The sequence below is a fragment of the Ictidomys tridecemlineatus genome, chromosome 3, assembly GCF_052094955.1.
Source record: "Ictidomys tridecemlineatus isolate mIctTri1 chromosome 3, mIctTri1.hap1, whole genome shotgun sequence".
Classification (NCBI taxonomy): Eukaryota; Metazoa; Chordata; class Mammalia; order Rodentia; family Sciuridae; genus Ictidomys; species Ictidomys tridecemlineatus.
The window spans coordinates 76,715,869-76,736,295 of record NC_135479.1 but is presented as its reverse complement, the minus strand read 5'-3'; the positions used below and the strand labels follow the sequence as shown (position 1 = coordinate 76,736,295).

Genomic DNA, 20,427 nt, shown 5'->3' with positions numbered 1-20,427 from the left:
AAACTGGAAATCCATATGCAACAAAATGAAATTAAACCCCTATCTCTCACCATTCACAAAACTCAACTTAAAATGGATGAAGGACCTAGGAATTAAACCAGAGACTCTGCATTTCATAGAAGAAAAAGTAGGCCCTAATCTTCATCATGTGGGATTAGGCCCCAATTTCCTTAATAAGACTCCTATAGCACAAGAATTAAAACCAAGAATCCATAAATGATATGAAATCAAACTAAAAAGTTTATTCTCAGAAAGAAACAATCTGTGAGGTGAACAGAGAGCCTACATCCTGGGAGCAAATTTTTACCCCTCACACATCAGAGCACTAATCTCTAGGGTGTATAAAGAACTCAGAAAGCTAAACAAACAAACAAACAAATAACCCAATCAACAAATGGGCCAAGGACCTGAACAGACACTTCTCAGAAGAGGATATTCAATCAATTAAAAAATATATAAAAAGTCATCTCTAGCAATTAGAGAAATGCAAATCAAAACTACTCTAAGATGTCATTTCACTCCAGTCAGAATGGCAGCTATTATGAAGACAAACAACGAGTGTTGGCAAGGATGTGGGGAAAAAGGTACACTCATACATTGTTGGTGGGACTGCAAATTGGTGCAGCCAATATGGAAAGCAGTATGGATATTCCTTGAAAAGCTGGGAACGGAACCACAATTTGACCCAGCTATCCCTCTTCTTGGTCTATACCCAAAGGAATTAAAAACAGCATACTACAGGGACACAGCCATATCAATGTTTATAGCAGCACAATTCACAATAGCTAAACTGTGGTGCCTACCTAGATGCCCTTCAGTAGATGAGTGGATAAAATAAATGTGGCATATATACACAATGGAATTTTACTCATCATTAAAAGAGAATAATATCATGGCAATTGCAGATAAGTGGATGGCATTAGAAAAGATAAAGCTAAGTGAAGTTAGCCAATCCCCAAAAAACAAATGCTAAATGTTTTCTCTGGTATAAGGAGTGGGGATGGGAAGGGGAGTATGGGAGGAATAGATGCATTCTAGATGGGGTGGAGGGGTGGGAGGGGGCAGGGGATTAGCAAGGATAGTGGAATGTGATGGACATCATTATCCAAAGTACATGTATGAAGACTCAAATTGGTGTCAACATAATCAGAGATATGAAAAGTTGTGCTATATATGTGTAATACGAATTGTAATGCATTCCGCTGTCATTTATTTTTTAAAAAGTGAATAATAAAAATAAGATTATGGGGAAAGACAGCAAGCCAAAGCATGTTGAGGGGACTATTTTAAAAATCAGAAAATGAAAGAGTTTGATTTATTGCTTTTTAAAAATTAAAAAAAAATTTTAGTTATAGTTGGACACAATACCTTTATTTTATTTATTTATTTTTATGTGATGCTGAGAATCAAACCCAGGGCCTCGCACATGCTAGACAAGTGCTCTTTCCACTGAGCCACAACCCAGCCCAATTTATTGCTTTAAAAGGAACCAGACTTAAATGACTGAAAGGCCCAGATGCATACTTTTGTGTTTGTGAATAGGGATTAGTATAAAAGGTCCATCTGGGAGGAAAAAACTGGGGGCTGATTGCTGGTCAAGTTTTCTCTCATCAAAGGCATATCAGAACTACTAGGCAGAAGTGAGAAGGCATACTTTACAGAGCTGGAGCAACAATTCTGCTTCCATCTATAAATGTTTTGTTGGAGTTGTCTGACTGAAGAATCAAGTAACTGATTCCTCAAAAATTTAGAGAGTTCATGTAAGCACAAGAAATATAATAATACAATTTTCATTATGGATTAACATTAAGGCCAGTAAAAGTCAAAATATCTAATCCCACCATTTGGAGGAGGCTCTAGTTCTCAGTATGGTTTGAAAATCAAATATAATCATCAAGGAGAAAAACAATTTCAAGGCAAAAGATGAAGACTTCAAAGAACACTACTTCCTCTAAATACCTCTTTCTCTAGTGGCAAGGACATAAGAGGCAACTGAAGGCAAAGACAGACGAGGGCCTTCTTATGGAGAATCTGACTCTCCATAGAAAGTTCTCTCTGGAAAACAATAAATGAATGCATCACACAGTACCTGCAAGGTGGAAACATTCAGAGGATAAATTCAATACCTAAGAGTAACAACAGCAGAACCTGGCCTTTCCTGACAAGCCAAGGGCTTTACATATATTGATTTATTTGATCTCCACTACAACCCACAACATAAATATTAATATTATTTCCTTTTTAAAGGTGAGAAAACTGAGGCACATATAGGATAATTACTTGCCTAAGGTCATACAACCTGTAAATAATGGAATTAAGATTCAAATCCAGGCAGTCTGACTATAGGATCTATGCTTTCAACTGTGCCTGCTCTATTGCAAATGTGCTAAACTCTCTTATGACCACGAAATAAAACAAACCCAGTCTTATCCCAGAACAGGGAGTTGGGAAACCAGCCTTGCTATGTTTATTCTTTCTACAAAATTAATTTTTAAAATACTAAATGGATATAAAAGATTTTTTAAAATGTGTAAGAAGTGTGGTCCTCACACCAGTAGTGCTGGCTTCAACAGGAAACTTGTTAGAACTGAAAATTCATGAGAGAGAGTTTTGGCCCCACTCCAAGATACTATGGGGGACAGAATCTAGCAATGCACTTTAATAAGTCTTCCAAAGGTATAAAGAATACTCTGTATATTCATCGTTTTGAGAAAAAAGAACATTCTATCACCTCTGAAGCTCCCCCACAATCTCACATAATTCTCTCAGAGGTTCCACCATTGGAATTTATAGCTATAATTTCCTTGTTTTCTCTCATAATTTTGATCTTTGGGAAAGGGGTGATCTGTTAATGTTCTCATGTTTCACAGTCTATAATAAATGTTATTTTATATTGATTTAATGGGTCATTTCTGAATAGTAGCCTTTCTGAATAAGGTTCTTACAGTAATAAATAGGAGATACATGAGAAATTACATTTTTACTTATGAAAAACTAAAACCATTATATAGCTTATTTATGCTATTTTAATACAGATAATTAAAATAGAAGACAAATAATCTGTATCCATACATATGTAATTATAATGCCTTAGCAGGAATATTTCTTTTTACTCCTTCTCTTTCAAGGTGGAAGGGTTTCTGTAATACTTAGGGCTTCTTTACCCCTTCACTCACTTGCCTGGGAAGAATGCATCTAGAAGGATCCAGACATGAACATCTCAGTTTTGCCTCTTTCCTCTTTTGAAGCCAACCTGCTTGCAGAGAGTACACAATCTTTGCACTACCAGGTTTTCCATTGACAGTGACTTTAAAGTCTTTCTAATGCAGGAGTAAAGTTGCAAGAGATAAGCAACTCATCACATACAAGGGAAATTCCACAAGTTTACCAGTAAATGTCTCAGCAGAAATCTTGCAAGTGAGGAGGAAGTAGAATGATATATTCAAAGTGATCAACAACAACAACAACAACAACAACAACAAAACAGCTTGTCAAGAATATTTTACCCATAAAATCTGTCCTTCAAAATGGAAAGAGAGAAAAAAGACATCTCTTTTTTTTTAATATTTATTTTTTAGTTCTCGGCGGACACAACATCTTTTGTTGGTATGTGGTGCTGAGGATCGAACCCGGGCCGCATGCATACCAGGCGAGCGCGCTACCCCTTGAGCCACATCCCCAGCCCGACATCTCTTGGTAAGCAAAAGCTGAGAGAGTTCATCACCACTAGGTTTGTCTTATAAGAAACGCTAAAGGGAGTTCTGAAATAAAGGACATTCATTATAATATGAAAACTTTTGAAAATATAAAATTCAATGGTAAAGTATGTAGTCAAATACTCTAAATAATAATCTAATAAATAATACTTATAACATTAGCATAAAAGTTAAATGACAAAGTATTAATATAATTACACTACAATAATTGGGGCAGAAAATGTTTACGACCAAAAAGATTAAAATAGTGATGTTGAAAACTTATAGATATTAGAAAAACTAGACTTTCAGTTAAAATACATTATAAGACAAAGGTCTCTATATAATGATAAAGTTCATTTCTTCAAAGAATATAATAATTGCACCCCATTTTCAACAATGGCATGTCATCTAAACAAAAAAATAGGAAACAGCAGACCTTGAATAGCATTATAGAACAAATGAACTCCAAATACATACACAGAACATTTCAACCAATAGCAAACACATTCTTCTAAATTGCACATGGACCATTCTCCATGATAGAGCATGCATTAGGCCACAAACAAGTCTTAACTAATTTAAGAAAACTGAAACCATATCAATTATCTTTTCCTATAGTGATTAGCATGGCTGCCAGTCTTAAGACTTGGGTGACAGGCTTGCTGTATGTGGAGCTGGTCCCCTTTGCCTAGGTGTTGAAAATGTTGGTTCCTGACTTGCTTCAGTGTCCTTTTTTAAAAAAAATACATTTCTTCTTCCCTCCCTCCCTTCCTTCCTTCCTTCCGCTGAGGATTGAAGCTGGTGCCTCAAGTATGCTAGGCAAGTGCTCTACCATTGAGCCACAACCCCAATTGAGCAACAATCCCAATCCTTTGGTTTCCTTTTGTGGGAGAAATGGTGTATGGGACAGAGGAAGGCTTGGCACAATTGAAGGCAGAAAGCTGTGGTGACTCCTTAAGGCTGATTAAAGGTCTCATATACAGAGTCTGACCTGATAACCCTCAGGAATACAAAATGTTGTATCTGTCTTTCTACTTCTGACTGACTTGGCCCAATTGTGGAGGGTACCTTCACTTGATGAATCTTGGATCCTGAGATGAAGTCCCAGTCTGACCCAAGATCTTTGGGAAAGAGGTGATCTGTTAATCCCCAGAGTGTGAGCCAAGGAGTAACTCTCTTTCTGTATAAAAATGCCTCTTCTCCATGTACACCCTGGTGCTCAAATTACTCCCAACTACTCTATATGTCTACTGACACTTGATTCTTTTACCTTTTCTCTCTCAATTCCTAAATAAACTCTCTAAGGACCTCTAGGCTTTCAAATACTTTCTGGGATCTAAACCCCAAGTCTGTCCTGGTGTCCACCTCTTAAAAAGGGACCAATTGTGGAAAATTACCAATATAGAGCTCTCCTAGTCTCAAAATTAGACTGTCTTCTTTACACCTTCACAAGATACCTTTTCTATTGTATTACCCCTTCACCCAAGGACAAAGACCAGATGTTCTATTTTACTTAATTACAATAAACTACCATTTATCTTATCTATTCATGGAACCTGATTGTTTGCCTTCTCAATTGGAAATATCAACCAGAACTCCAACAAGCTTGTGTCCTTGTTCAAACTGAGGAATATAATAAGAGGCCACAGTTCTATGAGTATGAGGACCCCCAAGGACAAAGGGAATATTTAAGACAAATTTTAAAGGCATAACTAGCTGGCACATGCCCTCCCTTAACTCAAAAAATTATCATTGTCCTCCATACTGAATGAGGCCCAGTTCTCCCTCTAAAACTTGTTTTAATTGATGGTGGGCTTAAGACTCCCAAGAAGTAAATAGATACAAATTGTTTCAATTAGGAAATTATCCAGTTTTCCAGAGGGAGCTTCAGATGGGGCCACATTGGTAAGTTCAGAGAATCTAAAAGGCCCCTTTCTCATTCTTTATGGATGCACATGGAAGAAAAAGCTGCCACGAAGAAAAAGCTGCCACGTGCTACAGGTGTAGGACCTGCTTGTGTTTTGATGAAAACCAGAGAACAGTCTGGTTTATAGAAGACAGGGAACTCTGGGAATGCCCTGCCTCTTCCCTCTGTCTCATAGATAGGTTTTCTTTCACTCCTCTAGAATGCATCAAAAGGAACTGTGCTAAATTTAATTCCCAGACCATAAGGAAAAAATGCCTAGAGTTTTTCTGCACCTGAGCCTTGCCTAATTACCTCCTGGGGGATGTAGAAAAATGGCCTCTGGAGGGAAACATAAACTAAAACACCATCTTATAGTTAGACTTTGTTTTACAAAAAAGAAAAAAAATGGTCAAAGAGTCCTGTGTATAAGATTTTTGCCTCTTATCCTCAAAATGGCAGTTTTCATGGTTCCTTAGCTGCATGTCTAATATCCATCAGGAATGTAGGCTACATGAGCAAGTGTTTAAACCAATTCAAGACCAGAGGGAGGAAAAAAATGTTTCTTTTAAATCCAGGTTGCTGTGGAACATAAAAGACTGTTTCTTTTTATACTCTGGGATTCCGCTCTTTCACTAAGTTCCTCTCTAAATCCATAAATGGAAAAAAAAGAGAAGACAGAAAGAAAGGAAATCTGAAAAGGCCACCAGGCCAGACCCCAGACTTTTTGAAGATGCTTAAGAAGTCCACTTGCTGCTTTGGGGACAACTTAGCAGGCACTGCCATAAATCATCCCAAATCACAGGGACTCAGCTTCAGGAAGCTGACATAACAGGTCTGGGGATGTTAGGGAATGCCCTAATTCCTCTGGGGGTTTCTTCTCTCCAGATAGGCACAGTGAGAGAAAATGAAAACATCACATATGCACAAGCTTTCTTCTTCTTGAAAGCCTTTTCCTGAGGGTTTCATGTGCTCCCACATTCTATCAATATTGGGACTGACTCTAATCTGATCCAAAAATGCACTCTGTACTGATAAAGATGTTCTATGTCTCCTTCACTCAAGTAATTATGTCATGCCATTTTCTCAAAGCCTCCTTTTATGAGCTCAAGGTCTTTCTGGTAAATTCACCTTTGGTCCTGTACCAATTAGTCTTCTTTTGTCTAGCTGGAGTTTCTAGCCCTCTTTTTTTTCCTGCTATTTTTAGTCAGAGACATTATTCAACTGTTGAGGCTGGGGCTGTAGCTCAGTGGTAGAGTGCTTACCTTGCAGATGTGAGGCCATGGGTTTAATCCTAAACACCACATAAAAATAAATAAATAAAGCTTTGTGTCCATCTACAACTAAAAAAATATTAAATAAAATCAACTGCTAAATATAAATCCAACTACTCTTGGCTTCTTACATTCTATTAAGATAGCATATTTTGGGGTATATTAAATATGCTTTTATAAATTGATGATAAATGGACAAACAATTTAAGATTGCTTTGTCTCTGAGTTTTCATTAAAAGCAACATTATTGCCATAGTCAACACTCTTAAATCAGAATGAAGCTGCCAGAGCAGTCAATATTTATTTCCCTCTAATGGCTACTACAAATACATCATCAGAGGATGGAATGAGGCAGGAAGTAGACTATCCATAGGCAGAGAGAATAAGGGCCTTGAAGGAGGAAACGTGGGAATGAGTCTATGCCATTCTAGGAGACATTGAGCCTGGAGCACATCCTGTCTCTAACCCTAATAGCTTCAACCACAATGGCCCCTCATTAACTAACATCTCGTCATTGCCTCTGATCAGCTTCAATGGCTCTTCTTTATTTACCCCCACCACTAGCCTTAGCAATAGCCAACTACAAATCTACCCTTATCCCAAGCACTTCCTCTTGTGCCAACAAACCCTCACCCCACCCCACCCTTGTGCTTACAAATCACTTTTCTCCAAATTTTCTTAAGACAAAATAGAGTTGATTGGCTCCTTTCTGAATCCTATATTTACATATCACCACACCAACCACTTATAGAGACAGATCAAGCCCATAAAAATCCCTAGATAACAGATACTCATTGGTAACCCTCTCTTGGGACATCTCCATCCTTGGGAGATTTGCTTTCTTTTTATTACTCTAATAAATCCTGCTACTTTGATCGTACTCTTGTGTCCGTGGATTTCATTCTTCAAATTCATGAGATAAAGAACCCACCCAACCATGCTCTGTGTTACATAATCACATCAGTATGAAACTAGAATTTAGTAATGAATGCTGGAAAATTCACAAATACATGAAAATTAAATAACACTCCTCCTAAAATGACCAATGGGTGAAATAATAAATCAAAAGGAAAACTGGACCAGGTATGGGGGTGCATGCCTATAATCTCAGTTACTGGGGAGGCTAATGGAAGATACTTTATTTGAGTTCAGGGGCAACACAGTGAGACTCAAAACAACAACGAAACATAAAACAAAAAGAAATAAGAATATACCTTGTAACAAATGAAAATGGAAACAAAACCAACCCAAACTTATGGGAAGTAGCAAAAGCAATTCTAAGGGGGAAGTTTATAGCAAGAAGTTTCTACATGAAAAAAAAAAGATTCCAAACAAATTAGTTATGTGTCAAGTAATTAGAAAAAGAAAAACAAACTAAGTCCAAAGTTAGGAAAGTGGGGAAATAATAAAATCAGAGAAAACAAAAAATGTAAATTAAAAAGCCCAAAGAAACATCAACATAACTAAAAGCTGGTTCTTTGAAGAATCAGCAAAATTAACAAGCTAATGGGGGGGGATACAGCAAAGAATAAGAGGGAGAAAGGACTCAAATAAATAAAATCATAAATAAGAGCTATTAAGAGAAATAAGAGATATTACAATTTATATCACAGGAATACAAAAGATAAAAAGACTACCATGAATAATTATATTAAAAACATTGGATAATCTAAAAAAATTGACAAATCTCTAGACACATACAACTCGAAAGTCTGAATCATGAAAGAACTAAAAATCTGAATAGACCAATAATGAGTAAGGTGATTGAAGCAGTAATATAAAATACCCTAGTGAAGAAAATCCCAGTACCAGAAGACTTAATGGGGAAAGTAATTTAAACATTTGAAGATAATTAATATAAATTCTTCTCAAATGAGGGGGGGGGGGGGAGAGAGAGAGAGAGAGAGAGAGAGAGAGAGAGAGAGAGAGAGAGAGAGAGAGAGAGAAAAGAAGAAAAAGGAGAAGGAGGAGGAGGAGGAGGAGGAGGAGGAGGAGGAGGAGGAGGAGGAGGAGATGCTTCTAAACCCTTTTTACAAGGCCAGCATTAACCTGATTCCAAAGTTAGATAGGCATACAAGAAAAGAAAATCACAGGCCAATATCTGTGATAAACATATAGATGCAAAAAATCCTTAACCAAATTCTTGCAAACAGAATGCAATAGCACATTATGAAGATCACAACCATGATCAAGTGGGATTTGTCCCTGAGATATAAGGAGAGTTAAACAGAAGCAAATTAATAAATGTAATACCCCACATCAACACAATTCTAAATAAAAAAATGTATGATCATCTCAATAGAAGTAGAAAAAGTGACAAAATTCAATATCCTTTCATGATAAAAACTCTCAACAAATTAGGTACAAAAGTAATGTACACAAAATTATAAAGACTATACCTGCCAAACTCACAGTCAATATCATATTTAATTAGGAAAAGCTGAAAGGTTGTCCTTTAGAACATAAAACAGACAAGTGACAGTCTATTTTGTGTTGATGCAACAAAATATCTTGGTCTGGTACTTTATAAAAACAGAGGTTTATTTAGTTCAAAGTTCTGGAAATTCAAGAGCATAGTGTCTGTATCTGCTTGGCTATGAATAGACCTTCTGGCTATATCACAAGATGGCAGATATCATCATAATGGGAGTGTACGCAACAGGGAAAAATCACTTGGCAAAATAGAAAATCAGAGATTCAGTGGTCAAGCTTATTATTTTCATAATAACATACTCTCTGTGGGAACTAAGCAGGAACTCTTGAGAACCATATTAATCACTTGTGAGGGTGATACCCCCAGTGACCTAATTACTTTCCATTAGGCCACACCTCTTAAAGGCTCTGTCATTGCTCAACATTGACACAATGGGGATCAAACTTCCAGAACTTAAACCTTTGAGAGACACACTAAAACCACATACAAATCATAGTAACAGTGATGCTCACTCTTAGCCCTTCTATTCAATATAGTACTAGAAGTCCTAGCTAGAGAAAGTAGGCAAGGCAAAAATAACAAACACCCAAACCAGAAAGGAGGAGGCTGAATTATTCACATTTGCATACAACAGATCTTACATACAAAAACCGATAAAGATTCCTCAACAAATTGTTAAAATAAGCAGATTAAGTAAGGTTGCAAGAAACAGAATCAACATTAAAAAATCAGTTGTGTTTCTATACATTAACAATAAACTACCTAAAAAAGAAATTAAGAAAATAGACTCACCTGAAATAACATTAAAAAAGAATAAAATAGTCGGTAATAAATTTAACTAAGCAAATGAAGACTCTGATTATTAAAAACTATAAAACATTGATGAAACTTTATAAATTAATTAAAAGAAGTTAGCCTATTTTCATATATTGGAAGAATTAATATAATCAAAATGGCCATACACTATGCAAATCAATCTATGGAATTAATAAGATCACTATTAAAATTCCAACAATGGCATTCCTCATACAAATGGAAAAAGCATGAAATTCTTCTGGAAAAATAAGAGACCCAGCATAGCTAATGTAATCCCTAGCAGGAAGAGCAAAGCAGGCAGCATCGCTATACCAGATGTTAAACTATACTACAGAGCAATAGTAACAAAAACAGTGTGGTATTGGCACCAAAACAGACTGGTAGACCAATGGTATAAAATAGAGGACACAGAGACTAACCCACAAAATTAAAATTATCTTATATTAGACAAGATGCCAAAAATATGCATTAGAGAAAAGATAGCCTCTTCAAAAAATGGTGTTGAGAAAACTAAAAATCCATATGCAACAAAATGAAATTAAACCCCTCTCTCTCACCATGCACAAAACTCAACTCAAGGACCTAGGAATTAAACCAGAGACTCTGTGTCTAGTAGAAGAAAAAGTAGGCCCTAATCTTCATCATGAGGGATTAGGTCCCAACTTCCTTAATAAGACTCCTATAGCACAAGAATTAAAACCAAGAATCAATAAATGGGATGGACTCAAACTAAAAAGTTTCTTCTTAGCAAAAGAAACAGTCAGTGAGGTGAACAGAGAGCCTACATCTTGGGAGCAAATTCTTACCCCTCACACATCATATAGAGCACTAATCTCTAGGGTATATAAAGAACTCAAAAAGCTAAACATCAAAAAAACAAATAATCCAATCAATAAATGGGCCAAGGACCTGAACAGACACTTCTCAGAAGAGGATATTCAATCAATCAACAAATATATGAAAAAATGTTCATCATCTCTAGCAATCAGAGAAATGCAAATCAAAACTACTCTAAGATACCATCTCACTCCAGTCAGAATGGTAGCCATTATGAAGACGGACAACAAGTGTTGTTGAGGACATGGGGGAAAAGGTACACTCATACATTGCTGGTGGTACTGAAAATTGGTGCAGCCAATATGGAAACAGTATGAAGATTCCTTTGAAAACTGGGAACAAAACCACTATGTGACCCAGCTATCCCCTCCTCGGTCTATACCAAAGGACTTAAAACCAGCATACTACAGGGACACAGCCATATCAATGTTTATTAACAGCACAATTCACAATATCTAGACTGTGGAACCAACCTAAATGCCCTTCAGTAGATGAATGGGTTAAAAAAATGTGGCATATATACACAATGGAATATTACTCAGCAATAAAAGAATAAAATAATGGCATTTTCAGGTAAATGGATAGTGTTGGAGAAGATAATGCTACGTGAAGTTAGCCAATCCCAAAAACCCAAATGCCAAATGTTTTCTCTGATATAAGGTGACTAACTCATAGTGGGGTAGGGAGAGGAAGCATGGGAGGAATAGAGGAACTCTAGATAGGGGAGAGGGGTGGGTGGGAAAGGGAGGGGGCAGGGGTTAGCAATGATGGTGGAATGTGATGGACATCATTATCCAAAATACATGTATGAAGACATGAATTGGTGTGAACATACATTATATACAAAACAGAGATATGAAAAATTGTGTTCTATATGTGTATTAGAAATTGTGATGCATTCTGTTGTCATGTATTTACAAAATAAAAGCAATTAAAATAAATTCCAATGGCATTTTTCACAGAAACAGAAAAAACAATTGTAAAATTCATATGGAACCACAAAAGACTCTGAATAATCAAGTCAATCTTAAAAAGGAACAATAAATCTGGAAACATCAAAGTTCTTGATTTCATTATACTGTAAAATTAAATAATAATCCCAGCTGTATGGTACTAGCATAAAAATAGAAACATAAACCAATGGGACAGAAAAATAAGCCCATACATTTTCAGTCAGCTAATATTTGACTAGGAACATGCAATAGGAAAAGGATAATCTTTTTAATAATTGACTATGGTAAAACAAGATATTCGCATGTGAATTCTTATCTGATACCATACACAAAAACTAACTTAAAATGAATTAAAGAATTAAATGTGGGCTGGAGTTTTCGCTCAGTGGTACAGTGCTCACCTAGCATGTATGAGGCCCGGGGTTCAATCTTCAGTACCACATGTAAATAAACAAAATAAAGGTATTGTGTCCACCTACAACTAAAAAAATATATTTTTTTAAAAGAATTAAATGCACGACTTGAAACCTAGGTGAAAACAGGGATAAAGCTTTTTGCCATTAGTCTTGGCAATTAGTTTTTGGAAACAAATGCACAAACAATAAAAGCAAAAATAAATTTTATCAAACTGAAAATCTTCTACACCGCAAAAGAAATAATCAACATAATAAAAAGTCAACCTATGGAATGTGAGAAAATATCTGCAAACCATATACTTAATAAGCAGTTAATATCCAAATATATAGGAACTCATACAACTCAACAGCAAAATTATCATCATTAAAATTAGGGAGTGAAAATCCTAATGGATATATTTCCAAAGAAAATACATTAATGGCCAAAAGGTATATGAAAAGGTGCTCACATCACTAATCATTATAGAAATGCAAATCAAAACCACAATGAGAAATCACTTCATACCTGTTAAGAGGTCTATAATCAAAAGACAAGAAATAACAAGAGTTGGTAAGAATGTGGAGAAAAGGGAACCTTTGCACTGTTGGGAATATTAATTGGTATGGCTATTATGGAAAACATTTCAGAGGTTCCTCAAACATTAAAATATAGAGTTACTGTATGATCCAGCAAGCCTTACTTTGGAATTTATATCCAAATAAGCTGATATTAATACCTTGAAGAGATATCTGTATTCTTATGTTCATTGCAACATTATTCATACTAACCAAGATATAGAAACATCCTAACTGTACATTGACAGATGAATGGACAAACAAAATTTTACCTACACAAACACACAAATACACACACACAAAATATTATATTATCCAGTCATAATAAACTAGAAAATTCTGCCATTTGTGACAACATGGATGAACCTGGGGGGACATTAATAAAATAAGCCAGATTTAAAAAACAAATGTTGCATGATGTCACTTCTTTGTGGAGTCAAAAAAAATGTCAAATTCATAGAAGCAAGTAGAATGGTTGTTGCCAGGACAGGGAGTGTGGAAAAAAGGAGCAAATGGGAACATGTTGATCAACAGATACAAACTTTCAGTTAAAAGATAAATAACTTGGGGCTGGGGTTGTGATTTGGTGAGTGCTTGCCTAGTATGGGCACTAGGTTCAATCCTCAACACCACATAAATATAAAATAAAGATATTGTGTCCACCTAAAACTAAAATATATATATATATATTTTTAAAAGATAAATAATTTCTGGGGATATAACATATAACATGATGGCTATGTTTAACAATACTGAATTGCATCTTGAAATCTGCTGAGATAGTAGAGCTTAAGCATTCTCTCCACACACAAAAAAAGGGTAATTATGTGAGGTGATGAATATATTAATTAGCTTGTTTGTGGTAATAGTTTGGTAATGCATATGTACATCAAATTATCACATTTGTCAATTACTCTTTAATAAGCCTTGGGGAAAAAAAAGAGAGTGGCCCAATGGATCTTTACACATTTAAGAAGAAGCTTCCATCTAAAAATGGTTTCTAAATAAGGACCTTCAATTTAAAGTAGTTTCCTGGATATGGTAATTATGAATCACAGAACTCAAAGACAGTGTTCTGAGAAAATGTTTGTAGGCCTAGTATCTACACTACATATTAGGAGAGTTTCTGCTCAGTCATCACTCAGAGAAGAGGCTGCCACCGGATATTTCTGTTACTAAACTCTTTCATGTTATGGGACACATCTTAGCTGTGTATTACTATAAAAAAATCTCATAAAAAGAAAAAGGATTATTTTGGTTCACAGTTTTAGAGGTTTCAGCCAATTACAGCCTTGTTGCTTTGAGTGAGGCAGTACACTATAGAGCTCAGTCCACAATGGAGCAGAATCACTTGTTTCATGTCCAGGAAGCGGAAAAAAAAAAAGAAAAAGAAAAAAGTCAGGGTCCCACCTTTAAGAAGTGGGGCCTATTGGTCATTGGGGCATGACCAATAGGCCCCACCTCTATTAACATTGGCCCAACAGAATCAATCTGAGGATAAAGTCTTTAATATGTGAGCCTTTGGGGGACATTCCAGATCCAAACTATAGCAGGCATTCACTGAGTCCTTTCATTGTAAACATTACGATACTGTTTGGGTAAGTTACATTAGTCTGAAATGACCTTGATTAATGCTTATAATGTTACCCAACAGAGCTGGCTTAAAAATTTTTTAAAAGAGCAAAGTTATGCAGAATTAGTAATCATGCCTGGGATATGAAAACCAAATCGAAGTATTGAAGATTATTTTAAGAATCACCGTAAAAGCAGAAAAGTGAATTATTGCATAATGAGTTCACATACATGGATTTATTATAACAAATGAAAATAACAACTATTAAGCAACTAAATAGTTGTACCTCAAAATGAATTTCTGATGGGAAAGCATCATCAAGAATTCAAAGAATAATGCATCAAAACTGGCCTTATGAAATTGAAAATAATGTGCCTTGGAAAACAATGCCAGTTGACTCAGAAAGTGGCTTTAGTAATAACAAGGCAGACATAATGGAATGACTGCATGTGATGAATTTGAATATTATTTTCATAAAATGCAAGTGTGGGGAATAAATCATTCTCAATTTTACATAGTATGTGATTGTCTACATAATCTATAATGACAAACCCAGTTGTCAAAAGTTATAAAAAATTTATTTCTATTTTCTGTAAAATATTAGAATTTCTATTTGGCCTGGCCATATTTTGAGCTTTAAACTTACTTGGAATGCCTGTCCATGCCTTGAACTCACCCATGCCTGGCTTTCCCTAACCAGATAACAATCCTCTCTAAAACCTTAGGGGTGTCTCATAAATTCTGGCTTTCCCTTACCAGATAACAACCCTCTCTGAAACCCTAATGGCGCCTCATAAATTCTAATGTTGGGATCTAAATTTACTCCCTAAGTGCTGAACCATTTAGACCATTAATGTATTACCTGCCTTTGTATTATGCTTGTCAAAATTATGTTATCTGTAAGTTCTCAAGACACCCCCTTTTGCAACTTTCTGTGCTATAAAGCTTTGCTCCTAGAGAGCTGGAGTACTGTCTTCTATCCCACGGATTTTGGGAAAGGGACAGTCCTGGATAGTCGGAATTACAAGCTTGCTTTAATTTGATTTAAAATTGGAGTCAGTGGTCTTTTCTTTGCATCGTGGTTTAACAATAATACATATTTTCTATAACATGATAAAATATATCATAACCAAAATTATAAATTTAATATTATAAGCATTTGTTTATTTATTATTTCATTAAAATTGGTCTAAAATGTTTACTTGGACTTTTTTCATTGTGAAATTGAAAAGTAGTTATCACATATTCAGAACCATTCTGTATGTTGTCACATGCATTTATAGATATCTACTCCCTCCAATGTTCACTTTAGCTCCTGGCACTCTATTCTTCTGTCCAAAGCTCCAGGGACAATTTACCCTGCTCCTGCTCATGACCCTTTGTCCTCTGGCCAACAAGAATTATATGAGGAGATCCAAGATGGCGGGCTAGAGGGAGGCTGCATTCTGTGTCACTCTGTGACCTCAGATTCAAGTAGTGGGAATACTGTTTCTCTGTGAGTTATTAGATGACTCCAGACTACTGATCCTGTGTAGGAATCCTGGCCACTATGCTTGTGCAGGTCCCCAGACCTCAGCATCAGCACAGGACTCCCAGCCGCTTGCCCATGTAGGAACTCTGGTTGGCATGCCTGCACAGGACCCCTGGCTTCAGTGCCCAAGCAGGACCTCTGGCCACCCACCCATGCAGGAATCCTGGCCACTGCTCCTACACAGGATCCCTGGCTGCTGCCCACACGCAGGACCTCTGGCTGCCACTCCCCCGTGAACCCCCATCTATCAACTCGGGGCTTCCCTGGTTGCCTCCATCTTGGAACACTGCAACTACTGTCACAGTCCCATACACACAGTAGCCTGCACTTAGAAACACAGGAGAGGGTTTAGAGACAGCTGATAGCCACAACACTGCATGCCATAAAGCTGCATCACTGAATACACCACCCAATGCCACCACCCAGCCCAAACCAACCTGATGCTCCATCTCTGAAAGCAGCCGCTTCCATCTTGGGACACCTTTGTGTCACCATCTGTGTCACTTAGGTGGGGCAACTCCTAGCTTGAGACACCAGCTGGGGCCTAGAAGCAATATCAAGGTACCTACAGTCCCCAACTCCCCCAGTAAGTGCTATACCCTACCTCCAGGAGCTCCACCCCCCAAGATTAACCCTTCTACCCTAATAACCTTCACCATCCTGAGGGCAGAGATACCAACTAACAACAGAAAAGCCCACCTATTAGATGAGAAGGAAAGGAGGAAAGATACTGAACTCCAACAAAAATAATCCTTGCATTTTCCTTCGAGATTTTTTTTTCTTGATTTAAGGGCTGTGTATTGTTTTGGGATCTGTTAATTTTGTTCTCCCCTTAAAGGAAAATTGTTGTAACCCTACAGGGCCACTATAAGCCTATAGGGTAAAAACTGTGACACTTTGGATCCACATTGGTAGAAGGGAAGACACATGCACAACATGAAAAAGGACGAAAGTGCCCCAAACTAAGATACCACAATATTAAATACATGGCCAGCACAAATGAAGAAATGACAGAGAAGGAGTTTAGAATGTACATAATTAAAATATTCTGTGAATTAAAGGATGATATAAGAGAGCAAATACAGGTAGCAAAAGATCATTTTGATAAAGAGATACATAGGCAAATACAGGAAGCAAAAGATTAATAAGGAGATAGAGATTCTGAACAAACAAACAAACAGAAATCCTTGAAATGAAAGAAACAATCAAATTAAAAGCTCAACTGAAAGCATCATTAATAGACTAGACCACTTGGAAGACAGGACCTCAGACAATGAAGAAAAAATATATAATCTTAGAAATAAAGTTGACTACACAGTGAAAATGGTAAGAAATCATGAGAAGAATATTCAAGAATTACGGGATAGAATAAAAAGATCAAATTTAGGAAATATTGTGATAAAAGAAGGCATAAAGTTACAAACCAAAGGAATGAATAATATAATTAATAAAATAATATCAGAAAATTTTCCAAACATGAAGAATGAATTGGAAAATAAAACACAAGAGGCTTACAGGACATCAAATATACAAACCCACAACAGAACCACACCAAGGCACATTATAATAAAAATGCCTAGCATACAGACTAAGGAGATAATTTAAAAGCCACAATAGAAAAGAATCAGATTACATACAGGAGGAAACCAATTAGGATAACAAAAAATCTTACATACAGCAAAATTAAGCTTTAGATTTGATGATAAAATAATAAACTTCCATGATAAATAAAAGAATTTACTACTAGAAAGCCTGCACTACAGAACATTCTCGGCAAAATATTCCATGAGGAGGAAATGAAAATTAACACTGAAAACCAGCGAAGGGAGGCATTACACTAAAGGAAAAACCAATCAAAGGAGAAATACCAAAAATAAAGAAAAAGGACTGGAATACAAATCATCCCTCAATAATAACCCTGATTATTAATGGCCTAAACTTACCAATCAAAAGACACAGACTGGCAGATTCGATACACACACACACACACACACACACACACACACACACACACACACAACAATATGCTTCCTTCAAGAGACTCATCTCATAAGAAAATATATCCACAGACTGAAGGTGAAAGGTTTGGAAAAAGCATACCACTCACATGGACTGCGGAAACAAGCAGGGGTTTCCAGCCTCATATAAAATAAAGTACACTTCAAGGAAAGTTAATCAAAAGGGATAAAGAAGGATATTACATATGACTTAAGGGAATCATACATCAAAAGGACATAGCAATTATAAATATATATGCCCCAAACTTATGGAGCATCTACATTCATCAAACAAGCTTTTCTCAATTTTAAGAGTTAAACAGACCACAATACAATAATACTGGGTGACTTTAACACACCACTTCACCACTGGATAGATCTTTCAAACAAAAGCTAAATAAAGGAATTATAGAACTCAATAATACAATCAATAACTTAGATTTAATAGACATACATAGAATATTTGATCCATCAATGAGCAAATACACTTTCATCTCAGCAGCACATGGTTCCTTCTCTAAAATAGACCATATATTATGCCACAAAGCAACTCTTAGAAAATACAAAAAAGTAGAGATACTACCCTGCATTCTATCAGATAATAATTGAATGAAATTAGAAATCAATGATAAAATAAAAAATAGAAGCTACTCCAACACATGAAGACTAAATAATATGCTACTGAATGAACAATGGATTATAGAGGCATCAAAGAGGGGATTAAAAAATTCTTACAGGTAAATGAGAACATTGATACAACATATCAAAATCTCTGGGACACTTCCAACTTAGTACTAAGAGGAAAGTTCATTGCATGGAGTTCATTCCTTAGAATAAGAAAAAAAATAAATGACCTAACATTACATCTCAAACTCTAGAAAAAAGAACAAATCAACACCAAAGCAGTAGAAGACAGGAAGTAATTAAAATCAGGGCTGGGATCAATGAAATTGAAACAAAAGAAACAATTTACAATATTGACAAAACAAAAAGTTGGGTCTTTGAAAACATAAATAAAATTAAAAAACCTTCAGCCATGCTAATGAAGAAAAGGAGAGAGAAAACTCATTTACTAACATACATGATGAAAAAGCTAATATCACAACAGACACTACAGAAATAAGAAGATAATTAGAAATTATTTTGAAAACTTGTACTCCAATAAAATAGAAAATATCAAAGGCATTTACAAATTCCTAGAGTCACATGATTTGCCCAAATTGAATCAAAATGATATACACAATTTTAACAGATCAATTTCAAGTGACAAAATAGAAGAAGCCATCAGAAGCCTACCAACCAAAAAAAGCCCAGGACCAGATGAATATACAATCAAGTTCCACAAGACCTTTTAACTAATATCAATACTCTTCAATTTATTTCAGGAAATAGAAAAAGAGGCAGTACTTCCAAACTCTTTCTATGAGGCCATTATCACCCTGGCAAGGACACTTCAAAGAAAGAAAACTTCAGACTAAAATCTCTACTGAACATACATGTAAAAATTCTAAATAAAATTCTGGCAAATCAAATACAAAAACATATTTTATCCTTGCAAAATCCTGTCGAAGAAAGGCTAAAGCATTATCAATGGCAATTAGTAAACCCTTTAAGCTTCAAATTCAATGTAGTCTCCTGGAATTTATTGGAAAGTACTACTCCTCAGGGCTGGATTCAACTGTGCTGATATGGATTTAAATTACTAATCCACACTGTAAACAAAGTCAATTTCACAAACATATATTTGGGAGTATGTTTGAAAATCTGTTAACATTTTCAAGTGAAAAAATTATCCTACATTTCAATTCTATAGTTCTTAAAAAGAAAAAAATTTAAAGGCTATTATTTCTACAAACATATCTTTCTTTGGCTTTTAGAATGAGGGACTAAGAAAATGCTATCCATGAATCCCACTTCTTACAAAGTGAGACACTGGTACTGAAACCTGTTTAGAAGCAATTAGGCAAATTAAGCCTGACAGCATGACTTCAGAAGGGTTGCTATGTAAGCCCCATCTGCAATGAGAATTTGCATTGAAGCAAGGAACAGCTGATATATTTCAAAGAGATAACAATTCTTAGCCCAGCTACTGGAGAAGCCAAGGCAGGGGGAATTGCAGTTTAACTTAGAAAGACTGTCTCAAAATTAAAAATTAGGGCTGGGAATGGAGGTCAGTGGTAGAACACTTTGCCTAGTATGCATAGATAAGTGCTTGATGTTTTGATCTTCTGTGTTTGACTTTCAGAACTAAAAAAAAAAAAATTAAAACAAGTCTGGGGTGCTCTCCATAGATCTCCTTTTCCTTAGATGGAATACATTGGAGTGAGATGATAATAATGATTTCAGATTTCTGTTTAGTCTTTTCAAAGGGAGGAAGGCATATGATGAAGTAGGTCTGCCTCCCGCCAATAAAGAAACTCAGGATATGGAGAAGGTCTGT

The 20,427-nt window shown here is 35.9% G+C and overlaps 1 protein-coding gene and 1 long non-coding RNA gene across 16 annotated transcripts in view; one reads left to right on the top strand and one right to left on the bottom strand.

The window, feature by feature from the left end:
• Dock3 (dedicator of cytokinesis 3) overlaps positions 1-20,427 on the bottom strand; it is a 586,580-nt gene that overhangs the window by 155,153 nt on the left and 411,000 nt on the right. The window lies entirely within an intron of this gene.
• The window catches only part of LOC144376260 (uncharacterized), a 114,927-nt gene that overhangs the window by 46,834 nt on the left and 47,666 nt on the right, over positions 1-20,427 (top strand). Inside the window, exon 3 of the long non-coding RNA XR_013436507.1 lies at positions 3,579-3,696. This is a non-coding gene — a long non-coding RNA (uncharacterized LOC144376260). The remainder of the gene's footprint in view (positions 1-3,578; positions 3,697-20,427) is intronic.